General features: G+C 37.9%; 1 protein-coding gene and 1 non-coding gene across 3 annotated transcripts in view; both read left to right on the top strand.

Moving 5' to 3' along the window:
- The first annotated feature begins 741 nt into the window (after window positions 1-741).
- trnai-uau lies at window positions 742-835 on the top strand. Its single transcript has 2 exons — window positions 742-779; window positions 800-835. It is a non-coding gene; the product is annotated as a tRNA-Ile (tRNA).
- Window positions 836-9,547: 8,712 nt separating this feature from the next.
- The window catches only part of ppm1bb (protein phosphatase, Mg2+/Mn2+ dependent, 1Bb), a 39,135-nt gene continuing 35,742 nt past the window's right edge, over window positions 9,548-12,940 (top strand). For both annotated transcript variants that reach the window (XM_041815125.1, XM_041815124.1), the window contains exon 1: window positions 9,548-9,927. The gene's annotated coding sequence lies outside the window, so the exon portion shown is untranslated. The remainder of the gene's footprint in view (window positions 9,928-12,940) is intronic.

Genomic DNA, 12,940 nt, shown 5'->3' with positions numbered 1-12,940 from the left:
TCACTTATTTCACCTTACATATTTTTATTCAGTTAGTATTACTTTTCAGAAGTTGGTTTTTAATTTTGAAATATTTTTTCTGTCTTAAAGCCAAATTATATTGACCATAACTGATCTATAAAATCAATTAAAGGGTAGAAAACCAAGGGGGTGAGTACTTATAGGCACTGTAATTTCATACCCAGAGAAGTCAAGACCCATAAACACATTGGAAATCGCATTAGCATTTTCTTCACAGTTGCTTTACAATGTCTCTCACATTTTTTTCTTACAGTTCAGACTACCAATCAGTTGTGTTTTATCATGTGTTTCTTGTGCATCATAAAAGAAACAATAAAACGATTAATTCACGAGGAATTTTAGTCTTAATAGCCGAAAACATTCGCCACAAAGGCCTCGCAACAGCAAGATAGATATGACTAGGTATCTCACTTTGTTACTTACACAAATATTTAAAGCCATTTTACAACCAGCAGCAACTCAGTGCTGAAAAGGCCGGTCAAGAACGGAAGTGTGAAATCGGAGCTTTACGAGGGGTACATGAACGCAACACGTAAATCGGCTCTGTGTAAGCTGCAGGACTGAGTGACCATCGCTATCCCGTGTAGTACTCATCAGTCATCTGTGATCTCTATCGCTTCACTGTATAGAAGAAAAAGCGAATAAACAAAAAAAGACATCTTTTTTCTCCTCACGCGCATGTGTCTTCTTAAACTCATTTCCTGTCCGAGGGACGCCGAAGCTCCAGTGGCGCAATCGGTTAGCGCGCGGTACTTATATGACAGTATTCAGCAGAGCAATGCCGAGGTTGTGAGTTCGAGCCTCACCTGGAGCAGAGTTTTTAGGCTAAACCTGATCCTGTCACACACAGGTAAAATGCAGAATCCCAGAAAAGGAAGGGGTATTCTTTCACTGTGCAACAATGACGTCATACGACATTTCTCCCTGATGTAAAACAGTGTACATTCAAGCAACTGACAAACTGTGATAAAGCAGCTCTACTGTTGTCAAACGACAAAAAAGTGGAAATTTCCTCAATGCTACACTTGTTTATCATTATTCAAGCATGACTGTGACATTGTATCACAAGAGAAGGACAGTACTTCTGGAACAATATCAGCTGGAGGAGTGTCATGTTTTTGGTTTGGCCTGACTTGAATATTCTTTCACCAGGGTATCCTGTTTAAAAAGGCAAAATATCACATCCAGAGCAATACATGCATTAACATCATAAACACTCACTGAAATTAAACTTAAAATTAGAACCACTGTCTTGTGATTCGATGCCTCTGCAAGATAAACAACAGTTAAGGTACAGTGATGAGTCAAGAAGAAGGACAGGAGTGGTTTTTGATCTTTACCTACAAAATGCATTCAGTTGATCCAGACCAGGTATCAGAGTGGACATTTGTCCAATGTTTGAAGAAAATCCCTCAAAGCAACATTAACGTGTTGTGTAACAAACAAAATAGACCTGAAGACCTTGAACATTGATGTAGGTGCACCAGAATCTAAACTCAGCCTTGACTCAGGGTGGACATACGTGCCAATTTTGAAGAAAATCCTTAAGCGTTACAGATTTTAAGAAATTGCTGGCCTTGAAATCAGATGAAGAAAGTTTCTGATTCTGTAAAGTATGGAGGAACTTCTCTCTTTCATCGTATACAAGATTAGAATGTCAGGTAGGACGTCTAACATAGTAAATAATCCTATTTTCAGAACATTTAGAGAAAATCTAAAAATACAAAATGTTATAGGAAAGAGACATCCAGGACAATTAAATTACTTGGTAAAATAGAACTTAAAATAAAAAATGATATTCAACATGGAATCATCAACACTAAAGTCATTTAGGCTGATGTTGATGATTTGAATTTATTTGAACCCAAAGTAAAACAAGGACCTTAAAAAAATAATTTTTATTGCCGAATAGAAACAGAAGTGCGATTGTCATCTTTCCCCAATCCTTTTTCAGGAAAGCCAATCTACATTGCCCCCTAGCTGCAAAGACATTGAACTACAACTCTCTTGTAACACCAGCTTTTCACACTAGAGGGCAGCACAGCTGCACCAGACAGGTTAGAGATTGTTTAGAGAATGTTTTTAATGATGTACAGTTGAAAGAATCCAGACTTGCTGTCATTAGTTTTCACAAATCTGTGGTGATATTAAAAATCTGTTTGTATTGATAGACTGGTGAATTTGGGCTTGGACATCCTTTCTGTAAACAGCATGTACACATGTTCGATATCAAATTCAATTCAATATCTGCCATTTCTGTGGGCAGGCTTGGTATGTACAAGATCAAATTAGACTCTATTTGAAATGTAATCACAGCAAATATAAAAACAAGAATTGCATCAGTGTTGTAGAACAAATCTATTTTATTTAGTTGGTTGTTAGTGGCATTTGCCTCCCTGAAGTACTATGTATATAGATACTTGTCAGGACTCTGGATATAGCGCTTGATCACAGGACAGTCTCAGTCAAACTGGGACATACGGTCACCCTAGTGTTACATAAAAATCCTAACCTTCATTTTTTAAAACATGATTTATTTCACTGTTCACAACTGTTTCCTCTGTCTGCATCCTTGTGTGTTGATTAGTGTGTGTTGCTTTGTGCGGATGTTTGTGTGCCACTTTAAGCCCCTTTAAAGCTGGGAATGAACAAGCAGAAGATTGCTGTAATGATGTGACCCAGATGTCCTGGGTGCAGATCCTCCAGGCTGAAAATGAGAGTGCAGATCAGGGCCTCGTACCTCCTGTCAACCAACCCTCTGCCCCTCCCTGCCTGCCCTCCTTCCCTCGCTCTCTCCCTCTTTGCCCTCCTATCCTGTGTCCAGTCTGGGACACAATCACTGTTTTTAGTATGAAGAAAATGTGTTTCATGCCTGTGCATGTGTGATCATTTGAGGGAATTTTGTTTATGTGTGTCTGTGTGCGCGAGCATCTGAGTGTTAAGCTCATCTTGATCCCTGTAAACATGAGGGATCAGATTTTAAGAGAGTGTGCCACTTGTTCTTGGTGCTCCGGATTAGACGTAACAGTTTTTTAATTTACTCTCTTCTGCTGCCTCTATAAGAAGCTAAAGCTGAGCATCCCCCCTGCTGTAGACCCCCTGAACCCAACACCCCATCCTCCCTCTCTCCTCACCCAGCCTCTGAGGTAGCCAGGTGGCTGAACAATCAAAACACACACCATGACAGTGGGCCACTTTGCTCCATGAGGAGCTCAACAGTAGAGCATCTATGAATGGAAATGGTAGCATGAATGCGTCTGTGCTAGGGCCGGGCAATATATCAATAAACTGATGTATTTTCAGTAGGGCTGTCAGAGTTCATGCAGTAATTGTGCAAAACCTGATCACAAAACATTCAATCAAGCTGATTAAACAGTCTGCTAACTGAAGGAGAAAAACTTGTCCTGAATTAAAACACTCTAACATGGCTAATGCAACTTAAGCTAACAAAGCTACATTAGCTATGTCAGCTAAATTAGCTATGTTAGCTATATAATGTATCTGAAGACCATACAACATTTACACTTTTGCAAAATCTCATAAACCCATATTTTATTCACATAGAATAGATGTGTAACTAATGTAGCTAAAGCTAATGAAGCCACGTAAGCTACATAAGTTACATAAGCTACACAAGCTACACAGGTAACAAAGCTGAAGACTGTACTCCTTTTACAGTTTTGCAAATTTCATAAGCCCATGTTTTAGTCCCATAGAATAGATGCGTAACTAATGTAGCTAAAGCTAACACAGCTACAATGGCTTACGTAGTAATACCATGTAGCCACCCTAGCTTTAACTAAATTCAACAAACTAAAGCAAGCCCCTGTTTGTGTAAGTACTTTTAAAACGAGCCTGTACATAATCAAATCCTGGATTAGACCTGTGACCTTTTTTCTGTTTTATTTTTTAAATGTTGCTCAGTCTGTAATGTCAGCAGTGTGGTTATTGCTAACTTTTTTAAAAAATCTAAAAGTGGAAATACTTTAAGTCACTGCAGCCAAACCCCTCTCAAGTCTCCCTGCAGCCACAGTGATTTAAAATAATCCGAATAACGTTCCTTATTTTTTCTCTCAAAATAAAAGCAGGTCTATATCCAAAAAGGAAGGGAATTATTCTTAGTTTCAGACAGTAGAAAAAGTCAAAATAAAACAAAAACAGGTTAAAAAAAAAAAGAAGTCAAAAAACAGGCGGAGTGATTACGTTTAATCCAGGTTAAAACTGTTATCACATGAAAGCCTTAACTTTAAAATTTATTAATTTACATTTCAAATGAGATGTGCAGTTAGACACTATCACTTATATCACATTTGAAAAGGGGATGGAACTGGCAAGGAGCAAGTCGCTGGTGAAGGACCAAAACCTCTTATCTCCAAAATCATTACTTTTCAGGGAATTAAAAAGACCATTTCTCCAACTAATTTAACACTAAATGGCCAGCATTTTTTGACACTCTGTTTTGCCTTGATATTTGTTGAAATCCAGTGACATATCTGAAGACTGACACGGATTAACCTGACACGCCAGATCTGAAAAACATTCGATATACAGCGTTCGGAAAGGGTAGAGGCTTAAAAAAAAATTTGGAGGGTGATTGGATGAACACTGTGTCACATCTTTATGGTCCAATCAGAGCAACAAAACACATGATGTCATCGCTGCTACCGAGGTGCGTGTGTGAGGTGCGTGTGCACAGCTACCAAGGAACACACATGTAGAACTGCATAAGACAAACCATGGCGACTACACATGACATGTCAGTACACGACTTTTGTTGTTTTTGAAAAGAAAACAACTCACTGCTGTTTTTTTGTCTTCTTTTAACAAAGAAATGTTGTCAAGTTCTGATAAAACTGGTGCTTTAGCAGCATCCACACTAATCTCTTCCGCCATAACGGCACCAGCCTCTCCATTGCGCACGAAAGAACTGCCCCTCGTCGCTGATTGGTCCTGTCACTTTCTAACAGGGCCAAAATGGTTCAGACAGGAGCTTTGCAAGATGGATTCGCCAGTGAGAAACACGGAAACGAGCGTATCCATCTGCCTTGCAAGGTTAGTGACAGGTGCAAAAGGTGAGTAATAGCACTGACTTATGAAAAAAGTTAAATTATGAAAAATGGAGATGTAAGGTTTTTGACCTGACGCCACCAAAGTGTTTTCTAATGTTGCCAACATATTTTTTTGTTTTTGCAAAATAAATACTGGCAAACTTACTATATGGAGATGCTGCCAATGGTTTGTACAATATCAACAGCGTGTAAGCCTTTGTCTGATAACTAAAATAAAACTATTTCCCACTATCAGATGTCAGGAAAAAGGAACTTGTCATAGATTGAAAATGAATCAAGCATACAGTCAAAAGGTAAATGTTTGATATCACAAGGTGCAGATGACTTTTGAGCTTGTCCACTGAGTTGTCTGTGAGAAAAAAAATATCAAGGTTTATATTGTGTATCACCATTCAGCTAAAAAAATATCAAGATCTTGTTTTTGGTCCATATTGCCCAGCCCTAGCCTCTGTGTGTGTCAGGCATTGAGGGGAAAAGGGGACAAAAGACGGAGAGTTTAATATTTGGGATAAGCTGTGATTGAACATCCTGATCAGAGCAGAATGATCAAATTCTGACAGTGATAATCCCCCATCTTAGAAAATTAAATACCACTCTGCTGCTGTCTGCTCTGCTCACTCACACTCTCTTATCTGTTTGTGACACACAGGGTCTTAATCTGACCTGGGTCTCATAACCCCACATGGTTCCTCAGGGAACTGTTCTGATATCTGATGAGTTTTTCATTAATAAGACACAAGTCTAATCCTAAGGGGAGAACACAAAATGACAACGGATAAGCCCTGCTTTCCCCTCACACACGCAGACACCCACATCATAACTCTGATCCAGTGATACACTATCTAGCTAAACATCTTTATACACACTCTTAGACTCTTGTTTAAGCTTTAATCTCCCTACCAGTCTTAGTCAATGCAGCCCACATTTAGTGTTCTCTGCTTCTCTTTATTTCTTATAATATCATCTTCCTTGAAGCAATAAATCAGATCTTCATAACTGTCTTTGTCTAATTTTTCATCAAAAATATGCCGTAACACTTCTTTCAAGCAAAATCACATAAGTCAGGATAATTATTTCAACAAATTACAAACAAGCAATAATGCCTGATCTACTTCAGAAATGTGAAATTGTGTCTTGAAATTAGAGATGTCCACATCTGAAAAAGTACATCTCATTTCTAGACACTTAACAGGTGCATTTGCTCTTGAATTGGAATATATATATATATATAAATTTCAAGCAATTTAGACTTTAAGGTGTTTCTGCTTATAATGTCTTAGAAAAAAATATTTCTATCATGACATTACAGTTAAATGTCTTTAATATTACTTGTAATAGGATAAAAACACGGTGTAATAACTGAGGGGTTTTATTGAATTCAAATTGTAGCCATGCAGCCTTCCCATTGGCTGTATGAATGCAGCCTTCCCACTGGCTGTATGAATGCAGCCTTCCCACTGGCTATATGAATGCAGCCTTCCCACTGGCTGTATGAATGCAGCCTTCTCACTGGCTGTATGAATGCAGCCTTCCCACTGGCTGTATGAATGCAGCCTTCCCACTGGCTGTATGAATGCAGCCTTCTCACTGGCTGTATGAATGCAGCCTTCCCATTGGCTGTATGAATGCAGCCTTCCCACTGGCTGTATGAATGCAACCTTTGCACTGGCTGTATGAAATCAACCTTCCCACTGGCTGTATGAATGCAGCCTTTGCACTGGCTGTATGAATGCATGACATCACTTTCAGGGACATGGCACACCAAGAGGGCAGCAGTTATCTAGCCATGGTAAGTACAATGAGTTTTTGAGATAAACATAATGATTAGATTTTTTTTAAACTGATAGCTGTTCATTTTTATTATCTTTATCTTATCTTTATTTCATAGCTAGTTAGTTACCTAATCTGAGAGGATATATTAAATGGAAGACTCAGAGCTTTTTCATTGGTTTTCCAGCAAAATATTTAAAAAAGAAAGATTAAAGTGTTTGATACGAAAAAAAATAGAGAGGCAGAAAAATTAAGGTAATGCAAAACAGCTTTGAAAACCTGCAGTCCCCTTAATGGCCATTTGAGCCTTGTTCAGGAAGTGAGTATACCCTGGGACTCCCTTAATACAATTCATAATTAACAGCAGAGATAAACATGTCTCAAGTCTGATACCATAAACAGATTGTGTCTGCAGCTAAAATTGCATTCATCATAGTGATTTTTTTAATGACCCACCAATTAAATTTATATCAAGGCTTAAAATCTGCATAATTAAGAGCCTGAATAGTTTGTGTGACAGATGGCTGAAGCCAGCTGTCTGCTGGGCATAACCTCAGCTTGTATCAAGTCACTTTACATCACCCTCTATATATTGTATGTATTATTCTTTTATAAGTTAGGGTAAGGATTATCAAGTGAATTAAAAATGAGGTCAGGGGAAGCATGTCGCCTCAAAACTTATAGAGGGAAAGGAATTAACTTTTTAAACTATTCCACCTTCATTAAAATTGATGGTGTACTTTCACTTCTGCGCTAGTGGTATGAGGTGTACCACACGGCTCTGTGATAGATCCATTTTGTTTTCCTAAGGAGCATTTCTTCTCTTTTAAAACTCCCATTTTTAAAAGGACTGTTAAAAAAATGCAATTACCACTCATGCATCTTAATGACCTTTATAGTAAACATGACCATCAGCATGAACAGTGACACTTTCTACACTGTTATTTCCAATGCTCGCCAGGCGTATCTGTTCAGTTCTACTTGTAACATCAACATAACTGCTGTTACAAACGCTCTGACTGTTCTATGCTTTTGTTAAAACAATAGTCATTTAATGCTTTATTTCTGTATATATTCTATATACAGCACATCATCTCTATTCTTCAGACTAAAAGATAGGCCTACAATCTCACATTTCAGCCTAACTTGTTACTGTAATTTGAAATGGAAAGCAGTTCATGTGCTGTATTACATTTACAAATGAAACTCTCATCATGAGGCCAGGGAGAGCTCATGTCAAACATGAACTAATCATGTCATGGTAGAAACCACCAGACGGATTATTGACCCATTTTGTGCTTTCATGTCTTTAATCCAAGAAAAAAATCCTTATCGTTTTCAGAATTTTAAATCAGACAGGCAGTCAGTTATACCAAAGTTTACGTCATCCTCTGGCTACATAACTACCCTTAAAAAAGACTTGTTTCTTCAGTTCCCTTTTGTTATTATTTCTGTTTTTATCTCTGTTTGTGGCAATGTCCTCTTTAAACATCCCACAAAGTGCTAGACTGGACATTTTTCATAAATCCCTTTGTTGCTAGTATATAGGAATCGGAGTGGTAATTCCCATGCCCTGTGACTTTCCTAGAAGTAAGATCAGAAGGAGCCATAACTGTCATGTCTCTTGACATATGCAGAAAAAAGCCCATTAGTATCCCAGTAACACAGAGGTCAATGTTCAAGTGTGGTGGACATGCTGTAAAGAGAAGTTGCAATAAATAAAGGATTTTTGTAGCATACATGTGAGGAAACATGTGATTTTGACTATGACCACTTTAAGACCTTCACAGAGACCATGCACATGGACACAGGACATGTTTCATCCCACGTAATCAAGAAACACCACCTTTTTGATTTGGAGATTTTTAACTGAGTACCCTGACTGAAAGATCGTTTTACAGTTGAGTCAATGACAAAAGTGTCTAGGGTCCTGTGCTCCAAGGGGCCTTATCTAAAAGATTTTGATTATCCAAAAAAGCCCCTGGGTTGACCTCTTTTCACAACAGCAAGGTCCAAGCCCCTCAAACACTCGTATTTGCTGTGGGTTTCCAGTTTACTAAAGGCACTCATGCTTACAGTGGGGAGCATTGCAGTCATATTAACAACTGTGCCTTAACTTTAAAGAAGTAATTATTAAAAACGATACTAAAGTTGATCAACTTTCCTCAAATATAGGCCAAATGGTAATTATAGCAGCTTAATTTCAAATCTATAGTATTAAAAGGCATTTTCTTTCTTCTTCTGAAGACTTTCACTGAACTCCTTAAAGAATCTCTTTATCTTCAGTCGCGCTTGTTTTTGACTCCGGGGCACTCGTGTTCATTCCTGATGTAAAGGATGCGGATTCAAAATTATTTCAACATTACTTCTCCCACCTACTTTTTGTCATGTTTCTTTTGAGTCTTCCGTACAAAGTTGCTGTCAAAAGACTCCCACTGCAGTGATGAGCGTGTTTATATCAAGACCGACTCCGCCTATCCACAATAACGTCGGCGTACGCCAAAATTAGTTACGAGTGTATTCTGGAGATCCAGTGCGTCACAGGACTTCGGTAGTAGACCAATGAAAATCTAGTTTTGGACAGGGGCAGAGCTAATTGACAGAAGAAGCAGCCAATTAGTCAACGCTTTGCCTGGACGTTGTAACCAATCAGCGAGCATATGCCAAAAATAACACCTCCTCTTGTTCAGCACCCAAAGTCGAAGGATAGCTCTGGCCTTTCAATTGAAGAAAGTGCTAGATTTGTCACCGTTGTATAATATAACCAATTCTCAGTTACCATATTTGTTTTGGAACGGTCGGAATTGTCTTCATTTAATGTGAGAGACAGAACTGGCGTCAAACATGCGTAAAAATCAACGCTGTCCAAGCAGGGAACCACCGAGAAAGGAATTATCGCCGCTCTTCTGAGGCCAATTGCGATTATTTTTGTCAAATAAGGAAACATAACACGGCTAACTGGCTAACGTTAGCTCCGTAGATAGCTAGGTTGCCGACATATCTTCACACGAAAGCAGTATCCAGCAGATAATCAAGATTGGAACTCTATTCGCAGCAGCAGGAGAACGTAAGTAGCATGCTAGTATGTGCGCTAACGTCATTAGCTTGAGTTTGACAAGCTGGGAAATGCAGCGGCTCCAACGACAGCTAACTGTTAAGTTAACAGTCGTCAGCTAGCTAACGTTAGCTCATATCAACACGCTAGCAAAGGAGGCCTTTACGTAGAGGGACCAGTGTTAAGTGGAGTGGAGATCAGCATGTGGTCAGTGGATTGGTATTTAACACAGAAACGCATTTCCAAAAACAGGCAGTAGCTTCATGCTGCTTGAATTGTGTTGTGCAATTACGTTAGCGTACAAACACACCATAGCCAAAATAAAACCTGACCCATCATCTGAAGTTTCAAAGTAACTTGGTTACCGTTTGTGTCAGGCAAGCAAATACTTTTAATTCATACTGAACAAATGTTAACAGTCCTGTCACACGCTGGCCTCCACTGCTCAGACTGGAGCTAATCCAGCAATGTATATGCTACACAAGCTATAACTAGCTAATGACAGCTTAGCGGGCTTCACCGTTTGGGTGTCTGCCGTTAGCTGTGCATGTTAGCTTTAAATTGTTTTGTTATTTTTGAAAATAACTCATTTAAGAACAACTCAAAACTGATGCAGGTCCTCATAATTTCAATGGGCAGCCACAGAGTAAAAATAATGAAAAGTAATGGACAAAATCTGTCAAATAGAAATCCATGCAATGCCTGGTAGACACCTACTCTCGTTGGTGCATTGACTATAGCGGGCAATTATTACCTCAAAACCTGTGTTTACGTGTAGTTCCACTTTAAAGCAGCCATCACATATGAAATGTAAGCAAAGTGGACATCACATAATGTTGTTAACAGGCGGGAAAGGTGTTTACTACCTCCTCTCATTTCTTTGCTGCTTCTCCTCTGCTCATACTTTATCTTAAGTAGGGCTGTCAAGATACAGTAATTATAAGATTTGATTTAATTCCCGTAAAATTCTTACAATACCCATACCTGTTCCAACAACAGCATAAATAGATGTCTTCAGTAATATTTTTTTTTTGTTTTGATTCTCAAAAGCTACAAGAAAAGTCGCTGCCACTGTCTAACATGGCCAAAGGGTTTGATGGATCCATTTCTTTTCTGTGCGTCTGTCAACTCTTTTGATACCATTTCTTGCAAAAAGACTGAATTTTGTATTATTTTAAAATCAAAATTTGGATATTGTAGTACCAAAAAGTTTTACAACATTAGAGAACACAGCAAGGATGGCAACTTTGCTTGAAATTGTAATTCCTTTTAATTTCATGAAAGAAGCAAAAAGCTTACATTTGAATTTAATTAAACAAACTGAGCATAGAAATTTTTTATTGAACTATATTGTCCAACATTTATATTCTTTAAAAATGCATTTATAAATAAATATAAACTAGTTTTTACAGAAACAATCATAGATAATAATCTCGCTATTTCTTGCAGACAACAAAAGTCATTCCAGTAAGATTATTATAGAAATATTTCTGTTTTTAAATCTTTCCATGACAGGCATTGTCATGTTTATTTCATGTTTACATTGTACTGATATTTGAAATTGACTTGCAGGCTGCATTGATTTAAAAGTGGGGCTGCCAGTTGCCCACCCTTGCCTTGAAGGTTAATCATAACCACAAACTCCAATTTCCACCTGTTATAACTTGGTTGATCTTTAAAGAAGTCATACTGCATGCAATTCAACCAAAGTGTAAATATATAAAACTGGTTATAGGCTTGAAAGGTGTTTATAACCTTCCGCCCTCTTCCAGCTCTACATTAATGATGGTTATTGTCACTCCAAATAGGGCTGCAAATGTGGGATAAACCTTTTCAGGTTGGCTCCATTTAACAGAGTAAATATTGAATGTAGAAGATGAATAAATATGATAAAATCATTAAATTACAAACGGTGACAAAGTAAGCTGTGAACAAAATAGCAATTTAAGTGTAGAGAAAAATTCCAGTATTTCAATGAACCAAAATTCATATGTTTTAAGGTAAAAAGTTCTTTTAATTTCCCTGAATTATGTAATACAAAGATATACATTTTTATTGTCTTCTCTGATAAATTGTACTGAGAATTTGAAGCTTAAAGCTGTCACTAGACCTGAAAAGAAAGAAAACTGCACTCCACATGGTGCATTAACTCAACAGTAAACCTCGCCTTTCATTTCATTTCATGAATCTCACATAAAGAGAAAGAAAAGCTGTTAAAAGTGCCCTGTATCATGCCCCAGTAATTGACCCCAGAATATTTTGAGTAGCTGGAAGTGCGAACCAGTTAGGTTACTTTAAACAGCTTTTCTCCCTCATACTGTGACATTCATTCATGAAACAAAAACAGTGGTTTACTGTTTTGTATGTGCACCTTATGGAGTCCCCAGTTCAAAACAAGAAGTAGGCTGCTAAACAATGCCTCTCTGTATGTCATCTTTTGTTGTTATTTTGATTGAGAGCCCATGCATTAAAGGTGTTGATATAAGGATTCTGTGAAATGTCAAAGCAGGATTTAAATGTTACATTTTACCTCTGGAACCAAAGCTACTAAAAAAAGTGTAGGCTATATCTATGAAACATAGCATAGAGTTCTCTAGATATTTTCAGCACTTTTTTTTGCTGCTTCTGAAACTATTATTTAGTGTCCTTGCAAGAATGTAGATAACAAATAAAAACTATAAATCATTCAGCCTGAATATCTGCAAGGTTTCCTGCAAGCAGGTCCTATTCCCAGTTTTATTTGGCTAAAAACAAGAGTCCTCTGTGCCTGTCAAACTGACAGCTTTGACCGTCACTCTGCAACACCCATCCCCAACATCCCTCTGGATTTTAACACAAATACATTTGTTTCCTAAAAGGGCCAAGCTCCTGTCTTTGTTACTTTTAGTTTAGGAATTTTATATGATCTTATGTAATTGAAGGCACTCTAAACAGCTGTACTGTATTGCAGAGATCTGTCATCCAAGCACTGGCTTATTGCAATCTCATATTTCATCATCAATTTTGCATTGTGCTGAGTTGAAAT

The sequence above is a fragment of the Cheilinus undulatus genome, linkage group 20, assembly GCF_018320785.1.
Source record: "Cheilinus undulatus linkage group 20, ASM1832078v1, whole genome shotgun sequence".
NCBI lineage: Eukaryota > Metazoa > Chordata > Actinopteri > Labriformes > Labridae > Cheilinus > Cheilinus undulatus.
The sequence above is the reverse complement of the archived record's forward strand: the minus strand, read 5'-3'. Positions and strand labels throughout refer to the sequence as shown.